We start from the raw sequence: 23,155 nt of genomic DNA, 5'->3' as shown, positions 1-23,155 counted from the left end.
AGCAGCGGCCGAAGCGGCGGTAGTGGCGTCGCAGACAGGCCCGGAGGCGGCGCGGCGGGTGGTGGCTGTGGCCGTGGCCGTGGCGCCGGCGGCGGGTCAGCTCGCCCAGACCCCGCGCGGGGTCGCCGGGCCAGGTGGCGTCCTGCGAGCAAGGCGCGGAGGGGGCGGCGCCTGCGGGCCGCGGAGCTTGAAAACCCCGTGGCCAACACGCCGCTGCTGAAAGCGCGCCAAGCACCTCCGGACCCCAAGTAAAGGTAGCCTGCGCCCTGCGCTCGCTAGTCTGAGCCTGCTGCGGAGACCTGCCGCCTCCCCGCAACGTCCAGTGCGTCAGCGCCCGGCGAGCAGGGTCCTTACCCGAGGCCGAGGAGGCCAGACCGCCTTGCGAAGCGGGCAAGAAACGACCAGCCCGTGTGGTTTTTAAAAGACAAAGAGAAGCCTGTACGCTGCCCTGAGCAAGAACCTTCCCTTAGTGTTTGTGGACTGGTATTTTAGCATAGCGTCTTGATTTTGAGGTTTGAGCTGAGGCGTTACGGTGTGTAAAGTGGAAGCAAGTTAGTAAGAGTTCAGCCTTCTATCCGTGTAAAAGCAGCAGTTGGCCCAGCCCTTCCGTTCAGAGATCGCTGGTAGAGTCCTCTGTCTCCAGAGCTGCCCACCTGTGGTTCTTCAGCCCCTGGGCTCCTACAGAGTCGGTGATGGAGCAGGTGCTTCGTGTTTGTGCTGCGATCGATCGCGACTGATGCCCGCGCGAGGTGCACACTGGCCAGAACCCCATATTGAAGACCACGTGGAAGGGGCGTTTTAAGCACAAAGTCCCAGGGCTGGGGTTCCGTCCTGGGCGCACATGGCCGGGAAGGAGTGCTCCTAGTGACTTGGGATGCCGTTGGGAAGCACCAGTGAATTCCTCTTGTGATTGGAATAGTGAGTTAACCTGGAATACTGCTCTTTTCAGATCTTCGGGGTTTGTTTTCCTTATCCACCCCCCTTCCCCTCTGTGTCCTTCACGAGGAAAGGTGGGACCAGAAAGTGCCTGGTTCCTCAACTCATTGGAGACCTCGGGTCAGAAACATTCGTCAGGAATTCTTGAAGTAACAGTCACTGGTGCCGAGAATTAGATACCCAAGAGAGGGTTTAAATGGAAGGATCCAGATTTAAGAAGTAGTGAACTTTTATTTTCTAAAGTGTCTCCTATCATTAAGAGTTGAGAATAGAGACCTTCTCTTGAATTATTTTGAACAGAAGACTGAAGGTGGGTGGGAAGAGAGCGGGGTCTTACTTTTCTGTTAAGGCAGTGGGGCGACCTCATCAGTAGGTTTCAGGGGAGCATTTGATTGTGTCTGGTGTTTCTCACTTTGAACTCCAGATTGGTCACAGAGATGAAACGTCCTCCGTGGAAATCGGGTCTGACCCAAGCTCAACCTGTTTTCTTTCCACTGTACCATCACCTTGGCATAATGTACAAAAACAGACTATTGTATCAAGCGGATTTCCATACAGTGCTGTAGAGACTAGATAAGGAGGTAAATATAAGTGCTCTCTAGGCGCTAAATACATAAAAACGGGGGGGTGGGCGCTTGGCTGTCTCATTCAGAAGACTGTGTGACTCTTGGTCTCGGGGTTGTGAGTTCGAGCCCCACGTGGGAAATAAATACAATCTTAAAAAAGATAAATACATAAAACCAGTATTTTCTGCCATAAAGCCTAGGACTGCAGTGATACTTTCAAAAGAGTTTTAATTTTTGTCCCCTAAAGTATTAACTCATAGTGGTGTAATTGTTATGAGGTCTGCCCCTCATCAGCAAAGAGTGTTTACTCCTGTGTTCAGAAAGAGCCGTTTTATCTGTGTGACTAATGGTTAGAGAAGTTAAATATGAAATATCAGAAAGATGAATATATACTGAGTGTTGGTTATAACTTAGGGCTGTTCTCCCAAGTTGAAACTGTATTTGCTTTAGCAGCTCATGCATGGCTAGTTCCTCATTTAGTTTCTCTGGCTCATGTATTGGAAAATTAACGTTTGGAAGGAGTGTACCTAGCACAGCAGTTATATGTTGACCCTGGGAATTACACTGTTGATTTAATATTATGAGTCCAGTCATTTTCTAGATTTATTTCAAATAAAATCAGTCTCTCTTTGTTCTCAAACAGAAGGTGTTTAAAACCATTCCTCCTTTTCAGGAATGTTGGCTGATAATGTTGCACTGAAAAAGTTGTTTGTCACTTTGCCAGGCACACTTTAAGGAAAGAGAAAATGATCATACTGTTAATAAAACACAAAATCGCTGGGTTTTTTAAACATTTAAAATATTTTCCTATGGGGGCGCCTGGGTGGCTCAGTCGTTAAGCGTCTGCCTTCGGCTCAGGTCATGATCCCATGGTCTGGGGATCGAGCCCCGTGTTTGGCTCCCTGCTCTGTGGGAAGCCTGCTTCTCCCTCTCGCACTCCCCCTGCTTGTGTTCCCTCTCTCACTGTATCTCTGTCAAATAAAATCTTGAAAAAAAAATAGGGTATATTACTGATAGATCCCAAAACATACCATTAATTGGAGAGAAACGAATAACAAAAACAACAGCCCTATGTAAACATATTTTTGAGAGCTCTAGAAAGATCCATACCAAACAAGTATGTGGTATGGTGTATATCTGTTGGGATTTTTAGCTGCCTGGCATCTGAAACTCCTTCCTGTGTTTGGAGGAATGGGCACCATGTGGATTTTGGCAGTGACTGAGCTCATCCCTCTAACAGAAGCCCCAAAATTCTGATGTCCACTTTTCCAGACTCCATCAAGTTAGGAAATAGACATATGTTCTGGGTTCAGGCAATGCAACCCACCCTCTCTGGACTTTGACTTGAGAGCTAGTGATGCAAGACGCAGGACAATGAATCCTTGTGTAGGAAGCAGAGGCACTGGTGCAGACGGGGCCCAGCACTGGAACACTGAGCTGTGGCCGCCCCCAGCACCCACAGCCTCACCACCACTCTCCACAAGTCCGAACCAACTCTGACCTTCCCCCCAACTTCTGGTTGTCACAAGGGATCCCAGACGCCCAGGTCACCCACATCTCCTACACTCTAATCCCCATATTCCTGTTCCCAAATCCCACTTCTCATCACCGTTCCTGAAAGCTTTCCTCTGTGCTCCCAGACACTCAGGCTCTCACCAACAGCACCTCTTTCTCCCTTTCTTTGCTCCAAGGTAGACCTTGGAGTCTGCTTTGACAAGGGTGAGTACGCCCCTGAGGCATCCCTTCCTTACAGCCCTCTCAGGGGGCGGCTGTTTTCTCTCCCGCAGCTCTTGGCCAGTGTGACGGGTGGTGGGTGGGTGGCACCCTTGCTCCTCACTGCTGCTCCCAGACCATGTCAGGTCTCCTGGAAGTTTCTCTGAGCTGACCCTGCAGCTCCCTTTTCGTCCATCAGCTGCCTGGAGTCTGTTAAGCCCTTCCGTTGAGCTTTCTATTTCAGCTAGTAGATTTTTCCTAACAAATGCCTCTGGTTGGGTGGTTTTTGTGATGTGTCCCTCCAGCTTCATACTTCCGGCAATCCTCTTTCCTCTCCTGGAAGCCATCAGGTTTATCTTCACTTCCTGTCCCGGCTGCTCCATTTATTCTAGGGTCTGGAACCGGGGATTCATCTTCTGTTTATTACATGCTTTCAGCTCTCTTAAGTCTTTATTCTGCGGTGTTCGTTTTCCTAAAGTACATGTGGAATTGAAAGTAGTCTGTCTGAACTGATGCCAGAGCCGTGTGTCATCAGCGCCTGGCCAGATCAGCTAGCACAGAAGGAATCAAGGAAGTGAGAGATGTCAACAGTCTGGCTTCTGGAAACAGAGGGCTCCGAACACACTGGGTTCAAAGAACGAATTGGAAACACTTCAAAGTATGGACTCTGGGTTTGAATTCCGGCTCAGGCCACTTTTTAGCTGAGTGATCTTGGGCAAGTTACTAGATCTCTCTGAGCCTCCTCATCTGAGAGGGGGATATAACAACATATGTTGATTACAAGGTTGTTAGGCTATTAAAATGGCTGCAAAGTCTTTGTCGCTCCTTCCACGGAGAGGATGTGACTACGACCGACCCCTCCTGGAAGCTGGGCTGGCTTGGGACTGCTTTGACAATAGCGTAGGACAGAAGTGACTCGTGATTTCCCTGGTGAGATCATAAAGAGGTCACGCAGCTGCCAACTAGCTTCATTTCCTGTTTCTGGTTGTCACAGGGGGTTCCAGAAGCCTAGGTCACCCACATCTTCTACACTCTACACTATACATTTCTACAAACTTAGCAGCCTAAGAGAATGCGAACGTATTACCTCACAGTTCTGCAAGTTCAGAAAGCTCATGTGGCTTGGCAGGGCCACATTCCTCTGGGCTCTCAGGGAGAATCCATCCCCTTGCTTTTTCCAGCTTCCAGAAGTGCCTGTGTTCCTTTAGATTTGCTCATGGCCCCTCCTCATGGGGCTCCGACTTCCCTTCCATCATCCCATCTCCTCTGACTCAGATCCTCCTGCTTCCTTCTTGTAAGAACTCCTATGATTACAATGGGCCCATCCAAATAATCCAAGTCGATAGCTCCATCTCAGGATCCTTGACTCAATCACGTCTGCAAAGTTCCTCTTGCCACATGAGCTAACATATTCACCGGTTCAAGCGGTGAGGATGTGGACATCTTTAGGGGAGCATTATGCAGCCTGCCTCTCCGTGCCTGTCTTCTCGCCCTTGAAATGGGGATAACAGTCGTACCCACCTCTGAGGTTGTTGCGATGACTAAATGAGATCATGTGCTTGGAGCTGGTCTGGCACTAGAGAGGGCTCAGAATATTCGCTGTTGGCTTAGTTTAGAATCCCCCAGAAGATGACTCTGAGACTTCCTAGTTAATCTGGGAAGTTGAAGGAACAGTGATGGGGGGCGGGGGCGGTGATACAGAGAAGGGAGGATAGATTAAAAAGGGTGGCCGCTATCCAGCTGCCACGGCAGGTAACCAGAGCTCAAGCCTGTAGGGAGACTCTGGGAAGCAGGGCAGGCGCTTACCCAAGGAGCAAGGGCACTGGGGTATTTGTGCTCCAGTTTCTCCCAGGTGTTACTGAGGGCTGTTCCCGTAGGGTGTTAGCTCCATGGCACTCACAGTCTGGCCCATACAGGCAGAGTGATCTTCTGTGGTTCCAGAAAACAGCCCACAGGTACCAAGATGCAGGCTGGAAGTCCACTAGAGTGCCACGGAACATCCGAAGGACACGGGCAGGGCTGTGAGAGCACCAGCTGCAGCTGTTTTTATTATACCCAGCTACATGGGATAAAAATTCATGTGAGCTGTGTGAGGTGATCCGAGGTCGTGGAGGAGAGTGATCACATCCAGCTGGGGTTGCTAAAGGCACAGCCCCCCAAATCTGAGCGCCTGCCAAGGCCACTCGAGCCTTCAGAGGTAGGGGACTCCCAAAGACAGCGGGGAGCTTTTGTGCCATGGGTCACCCCCACCTCAACCCCTTGACCATAAGGCATGAAAGAGGCCCCAGTGGGCAGTGGCCAAAGCAAGTCAGGGCCCCCGAGGAGGCCGATGAACTGCCAATGCCCTGCCGGCCTCAAGAGGCAGGAATGTCCAATGTGAAGTGGTTCAAGTGGAAAGGGGTTTATTGTCAGAAGATCAGAGGGTGCCTCCAAATTAAAGGCAGGACAGGGCTGGGTCTCATGGGCCTGAGTAGCCAGGGCCCCCAAGCCCTCAGTGTAGCTTCTCTCCTTTCCCTAAAGTCAGAAGAACTACTTCACACCCCACATGCTTCACACCCACACATTGTGTGAGCTCCCTCGCGCTGTTTCCTCATCTCGTCCTCATATACAAGAGTGATGACACTTTCCTTCCTGAGGGAAAGCCGCCTGGTCCAAGTGTGGCTTGGTGTGCGTTGTTCCACACACGGTACATATGTTGCATACGGATAGAATATATAGTTATGTATGTTATATGTTTATTATCATCATTCCCTCCAGCTCTGTCCCCCAAGGGAGAAAATGGCTGTCGCAGGTCCCTGACTTCATGTCTCAAAGCGAGCTGCCAGAGGGCGCCCGACTCTCTGGTTTCAAATCCCGGAAACAAGTTCTCCCGGTTGAAGTCGGCTGGTGCCAGTCTTGGACATTCCAAGGCCTCTTTTCTGGAATGTTCATGGAAATGGAATCAGATGTTATGTGGTCTTTCGTGTTCAGCTTCTTTTGCTCAGCATCATGAATTTGAGATTCATCCCAGTTGCTGTTGTGGATCAAGCATTCATTCTAATTTTTTAATTTAAAATCGATTAACATATAGTGTATTATTAGTTTCAGGGGTAGAGTTCAGTGATTTGTCAGTTGCATATAACACCCAGGGCTCATCACATCACGTGCCCCCTTAATGCCTGTCACCCAGTTACCCCATCCCCCTCCAGCAACCCTCAGTTCGTTCCCTAGAGTTAAGACTCTCTTATGGTTTGTCTCCCTCTCTGGTTTATATTTTATTGCCAAGTGGTGTTCCACTGAGTGGATGATTGACAATTTGTTTCTCCACCTTTTAATGGACCCTTGGATTACTTCCAGGGGGGCTGTCATAAATAATGCTCCAAACATTCATTCTCAAGTCTGTGTGTGAAGGCTCAGTCTTGGCTTTGAACTGTGGGTCTGCTATTTGGGGGACAGCCCCACCATCAATGACTGAGCTTGCCAGGGCTCCTGGAGTCTGGATAATTCTGCTCAACACAGGATTCTCTAAGGGGCTGTCTTGGCTCCGGAGATGCTCGCTGGGGGCTGGGACGTCAGCACAGCTGCATGTGGTCTGCTCCCCCGGTTCCTTTCCTGTCACAGGTGTGTCTCCTGTCCAGACCTCTTGTACAACTCACTCAGTCTCAATGTCTGCTTTCTAGAGAACCCAGCATAAGGCTCACATGTGAAGTGCTTAAAAGAGTACCCAGCAAACAGTAAGTGTGCTGAAAGCATTGGTTTATCATTGTGATTTTTATGCAGAGAGGGGCACACAGATTCCGGGGCTGGAGGCCTGGGTTCGGTTTCAGTGCATGAGAGCCCCCTCAGAGGGGAAAGCGACGGTGCTTGGGCCTGCCCCACCTGGGCCAACCCACTGAGGGCTTTTCAGGAGCCCCAGTGGCTCAGTCATGAAGGAGGAGGGGGTGAGGAGGAAAGGGGTCAGAAGCACAAGCAGGGAAAATAGGAGAGAATTCCCCACGCTCTTTGTTCTGACCTCAGCTCCCAGCCTGGAGCACTTGTCACTGGGGGAGGCAAGAATCTTTTCTTTAAAACAATCTGAGTTCTCATGATGAAATAGGGCCAGATACCTTTATTACTGAACGGAGACAGCTCTTGGGACAAAAGGTGGCATCAAGCCCTTTTATTACCAAAGAGGATCTGAAACAAAAGAGCCCTGCCTGACGTTTCGTCCGAGGGGCATGGAAGAATTGGCTGTCACAGCCGCCTACGTGGACGGGGAGGAAAGAACAGACGTGGGGTCGGCTTGTGTCCCTGGAGTCCTGACCCCTCCACCTGGGAGACGTAGCAGTTCCGCAGTTAAGAGTGGAGCCCCTGGCCCTCCCTGAGTATTTCGGGCCCCAAACCATTAGGTGGGACAGATCAACTAGGCAGGGGCTGAGGGGGAGCCTCGAGGCCCGGAGCAGGGAGTTAGAGCCCGTCGGGGGTGAAGGGGGCACCCACATGTGGGGGCAGGGGATAGGCATGGGGGAGGGTTACAGACAACACACAAGCGGGCCGATCAAGTACGCAAATGAATTCAGGATTTGGGAGCTGGGTTCCTGGCTGTCAGAGCAAGGAGGCACAAAGCAAGCGAGAGAGAGAAAGCTGGCAGAACACCATGGCCCTGGCTGGGACCAGAGGCTTCTGGGTAAACCAGAGGTTTTCAACAGGTAGTCGGAGTAACAGAAGTCAAGGCCGACATAAACATGTACTAAGTGACCCGGAGCGAGCAGACCCTCACCTCCAAGTACCATTAACCACTCAAAGGAACCGGGGCTCTTTGAGGATATGGCTCATTCTGAGGCCAGGGCAGTGCAAGTTCAAAGTGAGCCTGGAACATCTTATTGTGCCAGAAAGTAAAGCTGTCCGCAAAGGAGAGATGGTGCCACATGGGCAGGATGCAGAAGCCAGCTGAACTCTTCTGGGCACAGAGGGGATCATTTCAGCATCAAAATAAATAGCATATGTTCATTGCTGAGGGCTGATGTAAGACAGGACCACTGACTGAGGGACTCAAACAACAGAAACGGGTTGTCCCAGATCAAGGTCTGTTCCTTCTGAGGCTGCGAGGGAGAATCCGTTCCCTGCCTCACTCTCGGCTCCTGGGGACTTGAAGATAGTCTTTGGTGTGTAAAAGCATTCCCCTGACCTCTGCCTCCATCTTCACATGGCGTTCTTCCATGGGCGTGTCTGTGTCCAAATTTCCCCTTTTTAGAAGGACACCAGTCATGCTGAGTTGGGGGCCCACCCCACGCCAGTATGACCTCATCATAATTCATCCTATCTGCAATGACGCTATTTCCAAATAAGGTCACATTTTGAGGCATGAGAGTTGGGACTTCCACAGACGAACTTGGGGCAGGGGGCAGGACACAATTCAACCCTTAACAGATAGTAACAGATATAAGGCACTGAATAAAATAGAAAGCCATGAGTTCATACTGTTATATAAATAAATACTGATTAATAAAATTAACAAAGTGGAAGTATGATAAGGAATAGGATATTAACAATCTCAGAATAGCTCCCCGTGAATTATTAATTCATTACAAAGTGGGAAAGGGGAACCTTTAAAGAGGCCCTGTCTCCAAAAATCTCACATTGAGGGTTATGGTTTCAACATATGAATTTGGGGGCAACATGATTTGGGCTGTAACAGCTCCCTTGTCCCCGAGGACAGGAGCTCAGAGGCAATGGTTTTCAGCAAGTGGTTCCTGGAGGTCCCCAGCCCGCTGCCCACAGACATATCCTGTTCATGTCACACACACACCCCCGAGGGTTGCCTCCCTCCCTCTCACTTCCCCACCCCCTACAGGTGCCTCCTGGGACTATACAACCAACTCAGCCATGGGCCCTGGAAGCCTGGTCACAGGAGCTGCTGCTGGGGCCCCAAACTCGCCAAATGTCCCAACTCCAGCCCTGGCCTGGGCACCCAGCTGCAGGCAGAGGAGGGGCCTGATGTCAGGGTCCCTTGGGGCCAGGGGTGGGGACTGCCTGTGCAACTTCAGAATCCCAGTATGGACACCAGAGTCTCTTTCCCAGGGAGTTTGGGGTTGAAACCAAGAGATTCTAGCTCAGCCTCTTGAAGAAAGGCTCTGAAAAGGGGCACTGGGGGTGGCCTCCTTTCCCCATGTTGGGCACTAAGATGCAGAGGGAGCAGATTTGCAGGAAAGAAGGAGAAAGGTGCGCAGGAGACGCAGAGGCAAGGTAGCTGGGGCTTTAATGAGGCTCCGGCTCTGTCTGCTTTCTCTTCTGAGCCCTCTCAAAACATGCACTGTGTCCTATGACATTTTTTTGTTTTGTTTTGTTTTGGTGGGGTTTTTTTTGCTTTAAAGTATCCGGGGTTGGTGTCCCAGTCACTACTGGTGCCTAAAGAATGACCCCCACACTGAGCAGCTTGAAAACAACCACGTTCCTGTCTCCCAATCTCTATGGGTCAGGAATTCAGGAAGGGGCTCAGGGTCCCGCAGGTGGGTGAGATAATCGTTCGCTGTGTAAGCCACGACACTTGGGGCCAGCGTGTTACCGTGTTACACAACGACAGGTAACAAACACACCTAGAATGCAGCAGAGCTGGGACTTGGACTGAGCTCTGACTCTGCAATTGGTGTCTTCTTCCTTAGAGAGCATTGAAGCTCCAGGCCCAGGTAGGGCCAGGAAGACTTAGCGGGGGGGGGGGGGGGGGGTGTTGCAGGAGGTGATGGTTGTGGGAAAGCAGATTAAATTCCTGAAAGGGGAAGATAAAAGTTTTGTGAACCAGCCTGAGCCATAGAAACAAGACAGATGGACATGCGAGAGTATAGAAGGTAGTCTGATTCCCACCTTTTCCTTGGGAAAGCTTTTCAGTTTTAGTGTGTGTGTGTGTGAACGGTTTTAGTATTTGTGTGTGTGGGGGGGGGTGCTTTTTGGTAATTCTACCCAACTTTTACAAGACCAGTGCTCTAACCCCTGAGCTATAGGGCCTCTACCCAACTTTTAATTATGAAAAATTTCAAACCTACTGACAAGAGTAGTAAAATGAACATCTATATCCCTTTACCTAAATACACAATTAACATTTTGCCACATTTGCTTTACCACACTCCCAAATTTTCCTAAAGCATTTACAGCAAAGTATGCAAGAGCTAGATACACAGCTCACATGCTTGCAAACACCAACATAAGTATGAGCCAGAACTCTACCAGCGACAGGGGCTGACCTTTTGTCCCTCCCAGTCACCGTCCCACCCCACCCCCAAGGCAACTACCAGTGTGACTGTCACACCATACTGATGAGGCACACCTGAAATGAGATTGTTCATCTATGGGGGAGGGTCAGATTCCCTGGAGTCAGAAAAAAAAGATCTTCAGGCCTCTCTCCAAGATGAAAATGTAGGCACACACGGCATTTGGCACTCGATTTGGAAAGATGCCCAGCCCTGAGGCTCATCTGGGCAAGAGCACAAGCAGGTGGAGCTGGGTGGAGGCGGGGGGTGGGGGTTGCTGGGAGACCCTGGGCTCAGGCAGCTCTGCCTGTGGGCCCCGGGGAAAGAGGCAAGGCCAGGCCAGGGATCCCGGGCCTCCTCCTTCCCCAGGAATCCAGCTCCTCTCTCCAGCTCATCTATGCAAGCACCCAGATGAAGGCACCTTCTGCACGAATGGCAGCTTTGTCTCCAAGATTCCGTCAGTGTGGGTGGTGGTGTCGGGAACAGCTGTGAGCAAGCCAAGGCGGCTGTGATGACAGATGAGGCCGTGAGCACACGTGGGACGTTTTAAAATGTAAGTTTTACTTTCATTCAGGTAGGATCAGGAGATTGCCGCTAAAGAAACAGTTTGTTACTCACACTTCCCAGGAAGGGCCACATGAAAGATCATCTAGGTTGGTCTCCAGTGGGAGGGGAGGGGAGGGGAGGGGAGGGGAGGGGAGGGGAGTGAGAGAGGGTATTTATTGTGGGTTTTTTTTTTCTTTTTACAGGAGGAAATGGGCAGAGTAGGGTAAAGCAGGCTCAGTGGGTTTAAAATTGGCTAGTTTGGAATCATTTCAGCAGGCTCTGGGGTGTAGGGTCGGTCCCTAGTTGTCTGGTACCTGGCCCTGGGATGATTCAGGCAGGGAGAGTGGCCGAAAACAAAGAAACTGATCCAGGTTCATTAGTTTGCGTAGGAAAGGCGACAGGCAAGCTTTTTGGCATCTCTAGGAATCACTTAACCCTGGGAGATGAACCCCTCCAGGATCAGCAAGGCCCCAGATGCTTCCTAATATTGAAATATAAAGAACGTGGCTCATCCAGTTCACGAGCCAAGAGCTCTCCGAAGTGCTTCCTATGGATTCGTTCTTTTGGCCCTCATAGCAAAATCAGGCAGCATGAGAAAGCTTATCTGATAAAGATGTGGGGAATACTTCCTGCAAACTGACAAGTGAGGTTTACTGATGCGGCGGCAAGGGAGCTCAAATCCCCACCAGGAGTCTCCTCCAAAGGAAAGACACAAGGCTAGATGTGAGGACAGAAGAAGGGAAGTGGTACTGGAAGGATAGGGTGTTTTGAATGGGCACAGAGAAAGGCAGGGCCGTGAGGAAGGGGGTTCATAAGGTCTGGGCCGTGAAGAGGTCTCGGCGCCCCATTTCCTTAGAAGCTACAGAATTAGGCTAAGCGTGCAAGACTGAGTCCAGAAATCCCTTATCGGAGGCTCCGAACCTGGGCTGGAAATCGAGGCTGTCTCTGTGTTGATGGGGTTCAGGACATGTCACCCCCCAAATATGGCACCTTGGCATATGCTAAGCTGAAGGAATTTTAAGAAATGGCAGAAACAGGAAGGTCACACTCACCCTTCTTCCCTGAAACAGGTCATAAAACTCCCACATGAAAGGTTCCCTCCCAGGAGGAGAGAACGCAGTCTCATCACCAGAAACAGGGCCGAGAAATCTGCATAAACAAAGCTTATTAATGCACCCCTATCTTCCTGGTTTCTTCACCACTGACTCCCCCTAGCCCCAGCTGACCTGTGTGTGCTCAGTTCTTCACACATTTGTTTTGTCCATATCGTATAAAAGCTGCCTGTTCTGGGCACGTCTCTGGGTCTTCATTTGGGGAGGAGGCATTTATCAGAAATAACAAGTGGCGTCTGAGAAACAAACCATAAACCAATTACTCTGAGGCAGTCCCTGGTCACCCACAGCTCCTACCCAGCTGGGTCTCACAGGGGTTTGCAGGGGGCTCCTCTGGCAGTTACTTCTGTGTTTCTCCCGTGGGCAGAGATACAGAACACACGGTGGGCCTCCGTCTCAATCTGTGGGCACAAGGTTTTGTTTCTCAGAGGCAAGTGAGGGTGGCACAGACTGGCTGCACCCAGAGGTCTAGACTGTGACAGACACCGCATCCATCTGGCACTCAGACTAAAGTCAAGCAGCCCACAGCTGCTGGGGAATTTGCTGAAAGCCGGCACCCACCGGATGGAGCAGCCAAAGATCCACACACACCCCCAAAATAGTTTACCTAAAATTCACCACATGGTGAACGGGGTTTTTCATTCCTTAATTTTTGTGTTCTTCTAAGTATTTTAAAGACATTAAAAAAAAAAACAGTGTGATAAGATCTGTCCTGAATCAGTAGTATTGTCCCAACATCGATTTCCTGATTTTAACACTGGACCAGATGGACTTAACAGGTCTATTTAGAAAGAAAAAAAAAAAATTTCCTGATTTTGACAAGGTAGTATATTATATAAAATATGATCACTGGGGAAAGCTGGGTGTGATACAATAAAAACTAAATATTGGTCTTTGTTCTGGGTTCCTGGTACACAGGTCCTAAAAGCTTTGGGACTCTCCAGAGTGCTCCAGTGTCTCCTGTATGCCGATAATGTGGCTGGGGGCCTTCAGGATGCTGGTCTCCAGAAAGACCAAGACATGGTCAGAGGGTTGGAACTCTCAGCCCCACCCCAGACATCCAGGGAGGAGAGAGGGGCTGGAGGTTGACTTCATCACCAGTGGCCAGTGGTTCAATCAATCGTGCCTACATAATGCAACCTACATAAAAACCCTAAACACAAGCGTTCGGAGAGCTTCGGGGTTGGTGAACACACCGAGGTTCCAGAAGGGTGGGGTACTCAGAGAGGGCACGAAGCTCTGTGCACTGCCCCCCATACCTTGCCCTCTGCATCTCTTCCATTTGGCTATTCCTGAGTCGTATCCTTTATAATAAACCAGAAAAATGCATGTTTAAGTGCTTCCCCGAGTTTTGTGAGCCATTCTAGCAAATTACTGAACCTGAAAGGGAAGGGGACTGTGGAAACCCCCCCCCAACTTTGTAGCCAAGTTGGACAGAAGTGTGGGTACCCTGGGGACTCAGTGCTTGGGACTGGCATCTAAAGTGGGGGCAGTCTTGTGGGACTGAACCCTTCATCTGTGGGGTCTTACACAAACTCCGGCTGCTTAGTGCCAGAGTTGGATTGCAGGACACTCGGTTAGTGGTGGAGAATCAGACAACTGGCTGCTGGTGTGAGAAAAGAATCGCACACGCTTGCTGTCAGATGTGCTGGAAGTAAAAACATCCCGCTGGGTGAAGGGTGTCCGCAGAATTCCCAGTCCTGTTTTTGTAACTCCTTTTGAGTCTTAAACTATTTCAAGAGGCAAAGTTACAATTAAAAAAAAAAAAAAAAACAATGTGAAGGATGCTTGGATTTAATTTTGCCTTTACAGCAAACATTTGTTTTTTTCAAAATCTGCAGAGCCTTTCAGAGGATGGGATTATGGTGTATGCCTGTGGTTCTCTTCTAGTTTATCAACTTTGGCAAGACTTTGTGGCCTTTCCAGGCCATTTACCTAAGCACCTTTTCTTTTTTAGATTTTATTTATTTATTTATTTATTTATTTATTTATTTGAGAGACAGAGAGAGAGAGAGAGGGAGATTAAGCACAAGCAGGGGGAGCGGCAGAGGTAGAGAGCAGGAAGCCGAGTATGGGGTTTGATCCCAGGACCCTGGGATCATGACCTGAGCTGAAGGTAGACACTTAACTGGCTGAGCCACCCAAGATGCCCCAGCACCTTTTCTTTCTAAAACAAAAACTAAGTTTTATTTTCATGGTCCACCCGATGTGATTGAAATTTTACAACACTCAGACTGATGCAAACGCATTCCCAAAGGGGATGAAGGCAAGACAGGCTGCTCATTAGGAGTCACCTAAGACTTGGAAGCAGAAAGTAAGGAGCCAGAAGCCTACCTCCTTTGGGCATGTGGAGGCACAGTGTGCAGGCCAGCTCAGTCTAAACTGGGATAATGAAAGTGAGCATTTATTGAGTGCTTACTGTATGCCAGGCACAGTTATAAGAGCTTTACTGGATGAGTTCATTTAGTCCTCACATCAACCTTACAAAGAAGGTATTAGTATTACCCCCATTAGACATGAAGGAACTGAAGCCCAGAGAGGTTCAGTCACTTCCCAAGCTTACACTGCCAGTGTGTGGCAAGACGAGAATTTGAACCCCAGCCATCCAGCACAAGGTCTTTACTGCCCTTGCTACAGAAGCAGAGCCTGACACAGGCCTGTCTTCAGGTGGTGGTCACAAGACAGGGGTTCTATGAAAATGAAGAACAGGAAACCTCACTAAAATGGAGGCAGGGGGTTTGGGCACGGGGAGCTCTCGCGCTCTACCACCTATGGTCAACTACAGACCCCACAGGAGGAGAGCGATTTGACCTTCCGAGGACTTGACCTTGCACATGGATACTACTCCAGCCTGAGGAAGGAACTCTTTCCTCCTCTCCTTCCCCCGCCCCCACCTCGCCACCAGCAACAGCTCAGCCAGTGAGAAGCCCCCACACTTTGAACTTCCAGTTTACTGCAATGGACTCTGGTTCCTAACAAGCCTTCCCAACGGACTCCTTCTCTCTTTAAAAAAATCATGCCTCCCCTTTGCTCCCCGGACTTCCCAATGGTTGGTGTGGCCACAGCTCATTTGTCCAAGATTACAATCCTCTTTTATTTCCGAATGAACCCATCTTTTGTTGGTAAATTGGCAGAAGTTTGACTTTTAAGGTTCACGGCCCTTCAGAGGACATCACCAGCCTTCACTGCCAGCAAAGCTGATTCTGGGAGTTTCCATGTCCCTGTGTTTGCCCAGAATCTCCAGTTTCCCTGGAAACAGACTCTGAGACAGGGAGCTGTGTGCAGGAATCCACCTGGGCATACTCCTGGGTCCAGGCCTATGAGGTGGTAAGGCAGGCAGGCCTGGTGGAGAGTGAAGCTCATCTGCCCGGGGACAGACAGTGAGGCCTCTGTCCCCGCTGAGCCCACCCCTGCCTCCTGGGGAGCCCTGAGGTTGGGTTGGCCCAAACGGAGGCAAAGGGGTTATTCTTTGTCCCAAAAAAGATGAAGTCATAATTCCCAGTACCTGTGAATGTGACCTTATTTGGAAATAGGGTCTTTGTAGATGGTAAGTTAAGATGAGGTCAATAAGGCGGGCCCTGATCCAATATGACCGTCTTTATAAAAAGGGGAAATTTGGGACCCAGGGCTCGAAAGGCAAAGAGGGAACGTGAAGTGAAGACACGCCGAGACCACCACCTACAAAGCAAGGAGCTCCTGAGGCTACTAGAGGCCCCGAGAGTGGCCTTGGAACAGACTGTCTCTCCCGGCCCTCAGAAGGAACCAACCCTGCTGACGCCTAGACTTCGGGCTTCTGGACTCCAGAACTGTGAAGAAATACATTTCCGTTGCTCAAGCCTCCAGCTGGTGGCACTTCGCTATGGGAGGCCCAGGAAAGAAATGCGGGGGGTTGGCTTCTGTGCCCTGCAGTAATCGACAGCTGACCACCTGGGAGGGGCAGGGCTGTGGCAGTCCCCTATGGAAGAGGGTGATCCCCAGGGCGGGAGCCAGCAGGGCGTGTTGGGCAGCCAGGTGGGCGCGCCAACCCTGCAGAGGCATTCTGGGGGGAGTGCGCAGCCCCCACGTGGGCAGCGGGGCCCCGACCGGTCCTGTAGCCTGCAGGAAGTGCCTGTGGGTGTCTTCCTGCTGTCACCCCGCCATTAAGAAGCTAAGATCGCAAATCCATGATCCAAGCACACTCCCTCCTACTTTTTCTTAAAATGCATGGCCCTCTGGCTCCAGGGGTCCATTTCCACCCTACTGAGAGAGACACAGCTGTAAGACATGGTTCACTCTCCTCTTAAGTCCGGGGCAAGGAGAGCACGGCACAAATAGGACAACACAACACGAAGGCCCGCCCAAGGGGATCGCCACACACACTTCGGTCTGCTTGGATGACAGCATTCTACACAGGATGGGAACAAGCACTCTGGTGGGGGAAACCGTACGAAGTGCTGTTTGTGTGGGCTGGAAACTGAACAGCAGCTTCACGGGGTTCCACAACGCAATTCAACAATGCAACCATATGAATGAGTCTTGCCGATGTGATGTCGGGCAAAGGGAGTCAGACCCAAGAATGCATGATGGAGGACTCCGTTTATACGTAAAGTACAAGAGCAGGCAGAGCAAACCTGTGTCCTGGGAGTCAGGATGGTGGTTCCCTCTGCGGGGTAATGACTGGGAGGGGGCGCATGGGGGACAGGAATGGGGCAAATGCTCTGACTTTGATCTGGGTCCTGACTAAACCGGTGTGTGCAGTCTGCAAAAATTCACGCTTCACGCTTACAATGGTGCACATTCCTACATCTGTATGATGCCCCACAGATGTCGCTGAACACCATGGGTTAGGGTTGACAGGCACAGAGAGGGTGGGTCTCGGGGTGTTGCGGTCAGTGTCGTGGCAGGAAACAGATGACCTGCAGAACATCTGAAAAGCACGCAATGGTTTGAGGAGCTATGGGCAGGGCTAAGGAAACCAGTCATGGATGTGGTGGCTCGAAAGGACTAACAAGAGCTAAGCAGGGGCGGGGGTGCCAGGACGCAGAAAGAGCCAGAACCGAGGCTGTGGGTGGAGGCCTCCAGTGGCGGAGCATAGCCAGCCGAGGCGAAGTCAGGGGAACAAACGCTGACACACCCTCTTCTCCCTCCAGACTCTCAGAGACGCCTCCATGGTGGCGCCCAACTAGAAACCGGAGGGCAAGGACCTTGCTGAGGCAGCACAGAGTGGGCAGCCCTCAGGACGGAAGGCCAGGAGGGCACCCAAGGAAGACCAGACGCTGGCTGCCACGCTGGGATGTGGTCCAGCAAGGCCAATGATGCTGTTTTTCAATGGAACTTGGAAATCTGGATTTTTACACACCATCTTTGCATTTGTGAATGCTGGCAACTCACTGAAGATATTTTTCAAGCACTGTCTGGGCCCAGGCAACACGTGTCTGGGAGCTGCTGGTTTGACGTCTCCAAGCCAACATCAGGAGGGGAATCCAGAGCGCTTGCCGGTAGAAGGGCAGCCCCTTCAAAGGGCCAGGTGTGTTGGGGGGCATAGTAGTGAGGACATGGTCGGGGGGAGGGTCCTATCCTTTCATTAGCAGGTATAATAGCACCAACAGGCACAAAATGAGTGGAAACTATGTGTAATTCTGTTTCTTGTTGAAGGCACTGAACCTCCCAGCAGCCAGACTCACTTCTTTGGGTCCACAATGCCCCCTCCTCCCAGTGACACACTTGGCACCTTGGGGCGTACAAAGATGGCTAAGATCCAGATCCCCCCTAAAGACTCTCACAGCCGAGGGAGGGCAGTGGTAAGAAACTCGCCATCCAGAACACGCTCAGGAGAGCTGGGACAGGCGTGAAAACCACAGAGGACATGGGAGCAGAGTGGAGGCTCCAACAACCCGCCTGGGGCTGAAGCAAGGCTTCGAGATGGAAGTCACAGCCAGGGGAGTGTGAGAACCAGGCCCGGGGGGGAAAGAACAGAATCTGTGTGAAACAAATGCAAGAAGTGTGGGCAATCGGGCGTGTACCAAGTACAGGGGCGGCATGGCCCAAGGAGAGGATGGTGGGGGGTCACAGAAGCCACATGGGGACACGCAGACCTGATTCTGATTCAGGAGCAAAGATGAGCCACTGAAGGGTTTTAAGTAGAAAAACGGGACAATGAATTCTGCATTTTGGCAGGGATAAAGTCAGACCTCCTCATGGACGTGATACTGTCCCTCCCAAAGTGGCCCTGACACTGACCCTGTGCCCCCTCTGCTCCCTCCACCAGGATGCCCCTTCCTCCCATGGCCGCTCCCCACCCACTCCTGCCAGCTGGAAGGCAGCGGACACTTCGTGGTTGGATGGTGAATGAACACACGAAGGAAGGAATGAAGACCCACCTTTCTGTACCGAGCAGGAGGCACCCACCCCCCCCCAGGAGTCCCAGAGCACCAGTTCCCCTCCCTTAGGGCCCTGATAGCACTGGCCTTGTCTCCTTTTCAGGACCATAAATTGTCCAAACACCAGGCCTGGCACAGCTGGATGGCCCCCAGCCCAGAGGGAATGGACTTTTATTAAATTTCTTCTCCGCGCCAGGGACTTTATGTGCCTTGAATCATCTCACAACAGAGTGGGGTATGAGTCATCATCACAACACCTTGGAGGAAGAAGCAGGTGTCTGTGCACAAAGTGACTCACCCACAGCTGAGAAGATGAGCCCAGGACGCGGAAGTCTGAGCCACCAAAGAACAGGTGCACCTTCTACTGGCCCAGGTTACCTTGCAAGGCAGCTCTGCCACTTGCTTTCTGACAGCATGAAAAAGATGCCTTAATGAGAGTATTAAACAAAACAGTGTGGAGCGCCAGCAACTGGGTGCCCAGGAGCGCTTTCAGGAGAGGTCACTGGGGTTGAGTGGTGATGGGTGAGGGAGGATCACCATGGGAAGAAAGGAGTGCCTTTGCGGAAGGCAAGGAAGATCTGGATGGGGCTTTGAGGGGCACGAAGAACTGGGATAGCCAGTCAGACCTGGGCACTCCACAGCTACTTAGCATCTTCGGTGTGCCGGGCACTGTGCTGGGTCCTGGGGCTGTGGCAGTGGACTTGCCCTCAGGGAGGTGACCTCTGGGGGGAGGCAGCCAAAGAACACAGCAAGGAAATAAATGATAGGGTACATGAGCCAGCGGTCAGTGCTGTGCAAAAAAAGCAGGGAAGGGAGATAAGTGTTGGGAGGTCTCTCTGGGGAGGAGACACTCGCACAGGGACCCGAAGGAGGTGAGAGAAGGATCTGAGTGCAGATCTGCGGGAGGAGCGTCCAGACATGGGGAGCAGCCAGAGAAGCTGGACTCACACCTGCCCACACAGCGGCCGTGGTGCAGGTGTAGAGGACCAAAGAGCAAGGAAGCTGTGCTGGGACTGAGTGAGGAGAGAGAGGAGGTGAGGGCAGAAAGCTAACCCGGAAGGAGGGGGTGGCATGTGGGCGTGGTGAGGACCTGCGTCTTACCCTGCTCGCCACAGAGAAGGGACAAGATGTGACTTAGGTTTTAATGGGATCCCTGTGGCTATGAGTGGGGGAAAGACGAAGGGGGGGCCAGGGCAGGAACCGGGAGATGTGACTGCCATGACCCAGACCACAGGTGGCAGCACTCTGACCAGGGTATTCCTAGTTTCTCAAAACTGGGACAGCCCAGATGTCCATCAACAGGGGAACGGAGGGCACCTGGGTGGCTCAATTGTTAAGCATCTGCCTTTGGCTCAGGTCATGATCCTAGGGTCCTGGGACTGAGTCCCATGTCGGGCTCCTTGCTCAGTGGGGAGTCTGCTTCTCCCTCTGCCTCTGAGCACCCCCCCACCACCACCACTTGTGCTCTCACTCTCTCTCTCTCAAATAAATAAAATCTTTTTTTTTAAAGATTTTATTTATTTATTTGAGAGAGCGAGAGTGAGAGAGAGAGAGAGAGAGAGAGCGAGCACATGAGCGGGGGGAGGGTCAGAGGGAGAAGCAGACTCCCTGCCGAGCAGGGAGCCCGATGCGGGACTCGATCCCGGGACTCCAGGATCATGACCTGAGCCGAACGCAGGCGCTTAACCAACTGAGCCACCCAGTAAAAAAAAAAAAAAAAAAAAAAAAAAAAAAAAAAAAAACAGGAGACCGGATAAACTTTGTTTGTAAACATAAAAAGGATTACCACACAGTGAGAACAATGAAGGAGCTGCTGCTGATGGAACAATGTGGAGAAAGCTCACAGTAATTATACTAAGTAAAAGCAGCCAGACAAAAGCAAAGAGTACCTGTGGAGTGATTCCATTATATAAAAGATGGGAAAATGCAAACTAACCTAGAGTGACAGAAAGCAGACCAGCAGTTGCCCGGGGATGGGGGGTGGGCAGGGGGCAGGGAGCAAGGAAAGCAATGGGAGATTCTGGAGAAATTCTGGAGGGAGAGCTGATGGAATCTGTGACAGATTGGATGGGGGTGTGAGAAGAGCTGCAAATGACCCTACAGGAGCCAAGGGCAGGTGGCCCTAAAATATGCCACTTTGGCATATTGATTTTTTTTTTAAGATTTTATTTAGAGAGAGAGAGCGAGCGAGCGAGCATGGGCACAAGTGGGGGAGGGGCAGAAGGAGGGGGAGAAGCAGACTTCCTGCTCAGCAGGGAGCCCAGCTCTGGGCTCAATCCCAGGACCCCGAGATCATGACCTAAGCCAAAGTCAGATGCTTAGCTGACTGAGCCACCCAGGCGCCCCTTGATTTTATTTTTATTTTGGGGGGTGCAGAGGGAGAGGAAGGGAGAGAATCCTAAGTAGGCAACACGGGACTCGATCCAACGACCCTGAGATCATGATGAGAGCCAAAATCAGGAGTCAGACATTTAATTGACTGATCCACCCAGGCGCCCCTGGCATATTGATTTTAAAGTTACTTAAGAATCGGCCTGTGTAAGAAGGACACTCAGCCCCTCCCCTGCCCCCTGAAAGCAGAAAATAAATGTCCCATGTGAAAGGTGCCCTCCCTGTACCAAGAGGTAAAGACACATCCTTATTATCACCAGATATAGGGAATTCAGGACCAAGAAGGCTGTTTAAACAATGCTTGTTACTTTTTATTAATTTACTACCCCACAGCAAATTCTCTTTAGAATTCCTTACTAATTGAAGCTCCCAAAGTTAAGCTTTCTTTGTCCTGTCAATTCTCCACAGATTTACTGTCTCTTTGTCTAAAAAAAAATATAAAAACAACGCTGATAATTAACAATTGACAAGCACCTCCCCTGTCGCAAGGGCACCATGTGCCCTGTCCCATTCAGCCCTCACAACAGGCTTTCCTCCCCTCAAAGGACAAAAGGAAGCCCGAGTGGTGCTTCACTCAAGGCCACAGCCACCAAGCAGCAAGCGGAGAGTCTGGGACTCAAACCCAGACACACTGCAGAGCTCAGTGGTTTCAGGAACAAACAGTTTTATCAGGCTTTTATTCCAGTGCCTATTCCAACACCAACCTTTCCTCACATTGTTCGATTAGCCCAGGAGCCTCAGATTTTAGTGGAGGAGCGACTATTCCAGTTAGGACAATCAGGACAAGGGACACTGGCAAAAGGGAAGGGGGGGTGGAGGCTGGGGGAGTGGGTGTGTCTCCAGAGGCCTTGATGCGGGGAAGCTCCGACCTTCCCGGATCAGGCCCCCTCCAGCACACCACAGGCCCTGCTGAAACACAGGACTGCACCTTGCTCACTTGAGATTCAGTCAGGTGAGCCCTAGGGAATCCATCTCCCTCCAAGTGACCAAAACTGTGAGCCTCAGAGAACCTGAGGGCTATGAGGAGCCATGCTCTGGCCTCTGTGGAGAAAGCCAGTCTGTAAGAGAAAAGAATGAATCCAGGGCACAAAGGAAGATGGGAGAGAGAGAGAAAAAATTCTTGTGGCAGTTTGAGCCTCTGGTTCTGGGTGTCCCTGAGGCACAGCCCCAGTCTTGTCTTGGAATCCCCTTATAACAAGTTTCTCAGTTTCCTTAAACTACCTCAAGGTGGCTTCCTGTCCTGTGGACTCAAAAGAATCTTAAGGCATACACCTGCCTTGACAAGATGCCCCCTGCATTTCTCCTTCCTGACAGAGTGTTCGGTCGTGACTAGATTCAGCTCTAAATAACAGAACACCCCAAAATCAAATACCCAAAACAAGATGGAAGTTTAATTTGCTTTTACATAAATGGGGTCTCGAGGTGGCGTGCCCAGGGCTAATGTGGCACCTCATAATCATGGGGACCCAGCCTTTCATATTATTGCTGTCATCTTCAGTCCACACCTTGTGACCCAACATAGCTGCTGGAGTTCCAGCCATCACATCTACATTCCAGTCAGTAGTGAAAAGGAAGCAGGGGTTAGAAAAACTTTCTTTAAGGACAATTCCTGGAAGCCCATACAACACTTTTACTTCTACTGGTCAAATGTAGTCACATTGCCACAGTTAGCCCAGGGGAACATAGACAATGTAATTTTTGCTGGGCTCCAGTGTGTCAAGTCTGTGTTATCAAAGAAGAAAAGGCCATGGATATCAGAGGAATCTTACTCCTTCTGCAGAGGTGCAGGGCATCCTGAACCTTCAGCCCCTCAGGCCCTCTAAACTGAGAAGTTTCCAGACAGATGTTTGGAGAACTGATTCCACCAAAAAGAAATCATCAACAGTGGGCCAGAGGATGTAGCTCACCTGGGGCAGGTGGTGGCCTGGGGAGCCAGCACAAAGCCAAGGATCTCGTGCTAGGTCCTTCTCTCCTGTCTTATTAACCTGGTTAGAGGCCAGTCTTCTCTCTCCTTCTCAAGAGAGAAATCATCCCAGTCCCACCCAGGGCAAGGTCCCTTCCTGACTGGTTGGAGCCAACACTAATCAATAACCCAGTCTTCCCATGTGGCAGCCACAGTGAGCACTTACCTGTGATCCCCCAAAATATACACCTCCAGGAGGCGCCATTTACACAGAGCCCATCCAATGGGGTTCCACAAGGCAGTGGCATCCTGGTCCACAGAGTCATGAGGTGAGAAGCGGGGGCATAAGAACTAGATTGAGAAGGTGTATCCCGCATCAGCTTCCAGAGAAGAGCTTGGTGAGGTGGCACAGGATGGGGTGGAAGAA

General features: G+C 50.9%; 1 long non-coding RNA gene across 1 annotated transcript; it reads left to right on the top strand.

The window, feature by feature from the left end:
* Window positions 1-10,582: 10,582 nt before the first annotated feature.
* LOC141371443 (uncharacterized) lies at window positions 10,583-19,902 on the top strand. Its single transcript, XR_012376397.1, has 3 exons — window positions 10,583-10,970; window positions 17,205-17,581; window positions 17,710-19,902. It is a non-coding gene; the product is annotated as an uncharacterized lncRNA (long non-coding RNA).
* The last annotated feature ends 3,253 nt before the right edge of the window (window positions 19,903-23,155 follow it).

Source organism: Callorhinus ursinus, unplaced genomic scaffold (genome assembly GCF_003265705.2).
Source record: "Callorhinus ursinus isolate GAN/ISIS: 27379988/994484 unplaced genomic scaffold, GSC_fseal_2.0 scaffold71, whole genome shotgun sequence".
In the NCBI taxonomy this organism is placed as follows: domain Eukaryota; kingdom Metazoa; phylum Chordata; class Mammalia; order Carnivora; family Otariidae; genus Callorhinus; species Callorhinus ursinus.
The sequence above is the reverse complement of the archived record's forward strand: the minus strand, read 5'-3'. Positions and strand labels throughout refer to the sequence as shown.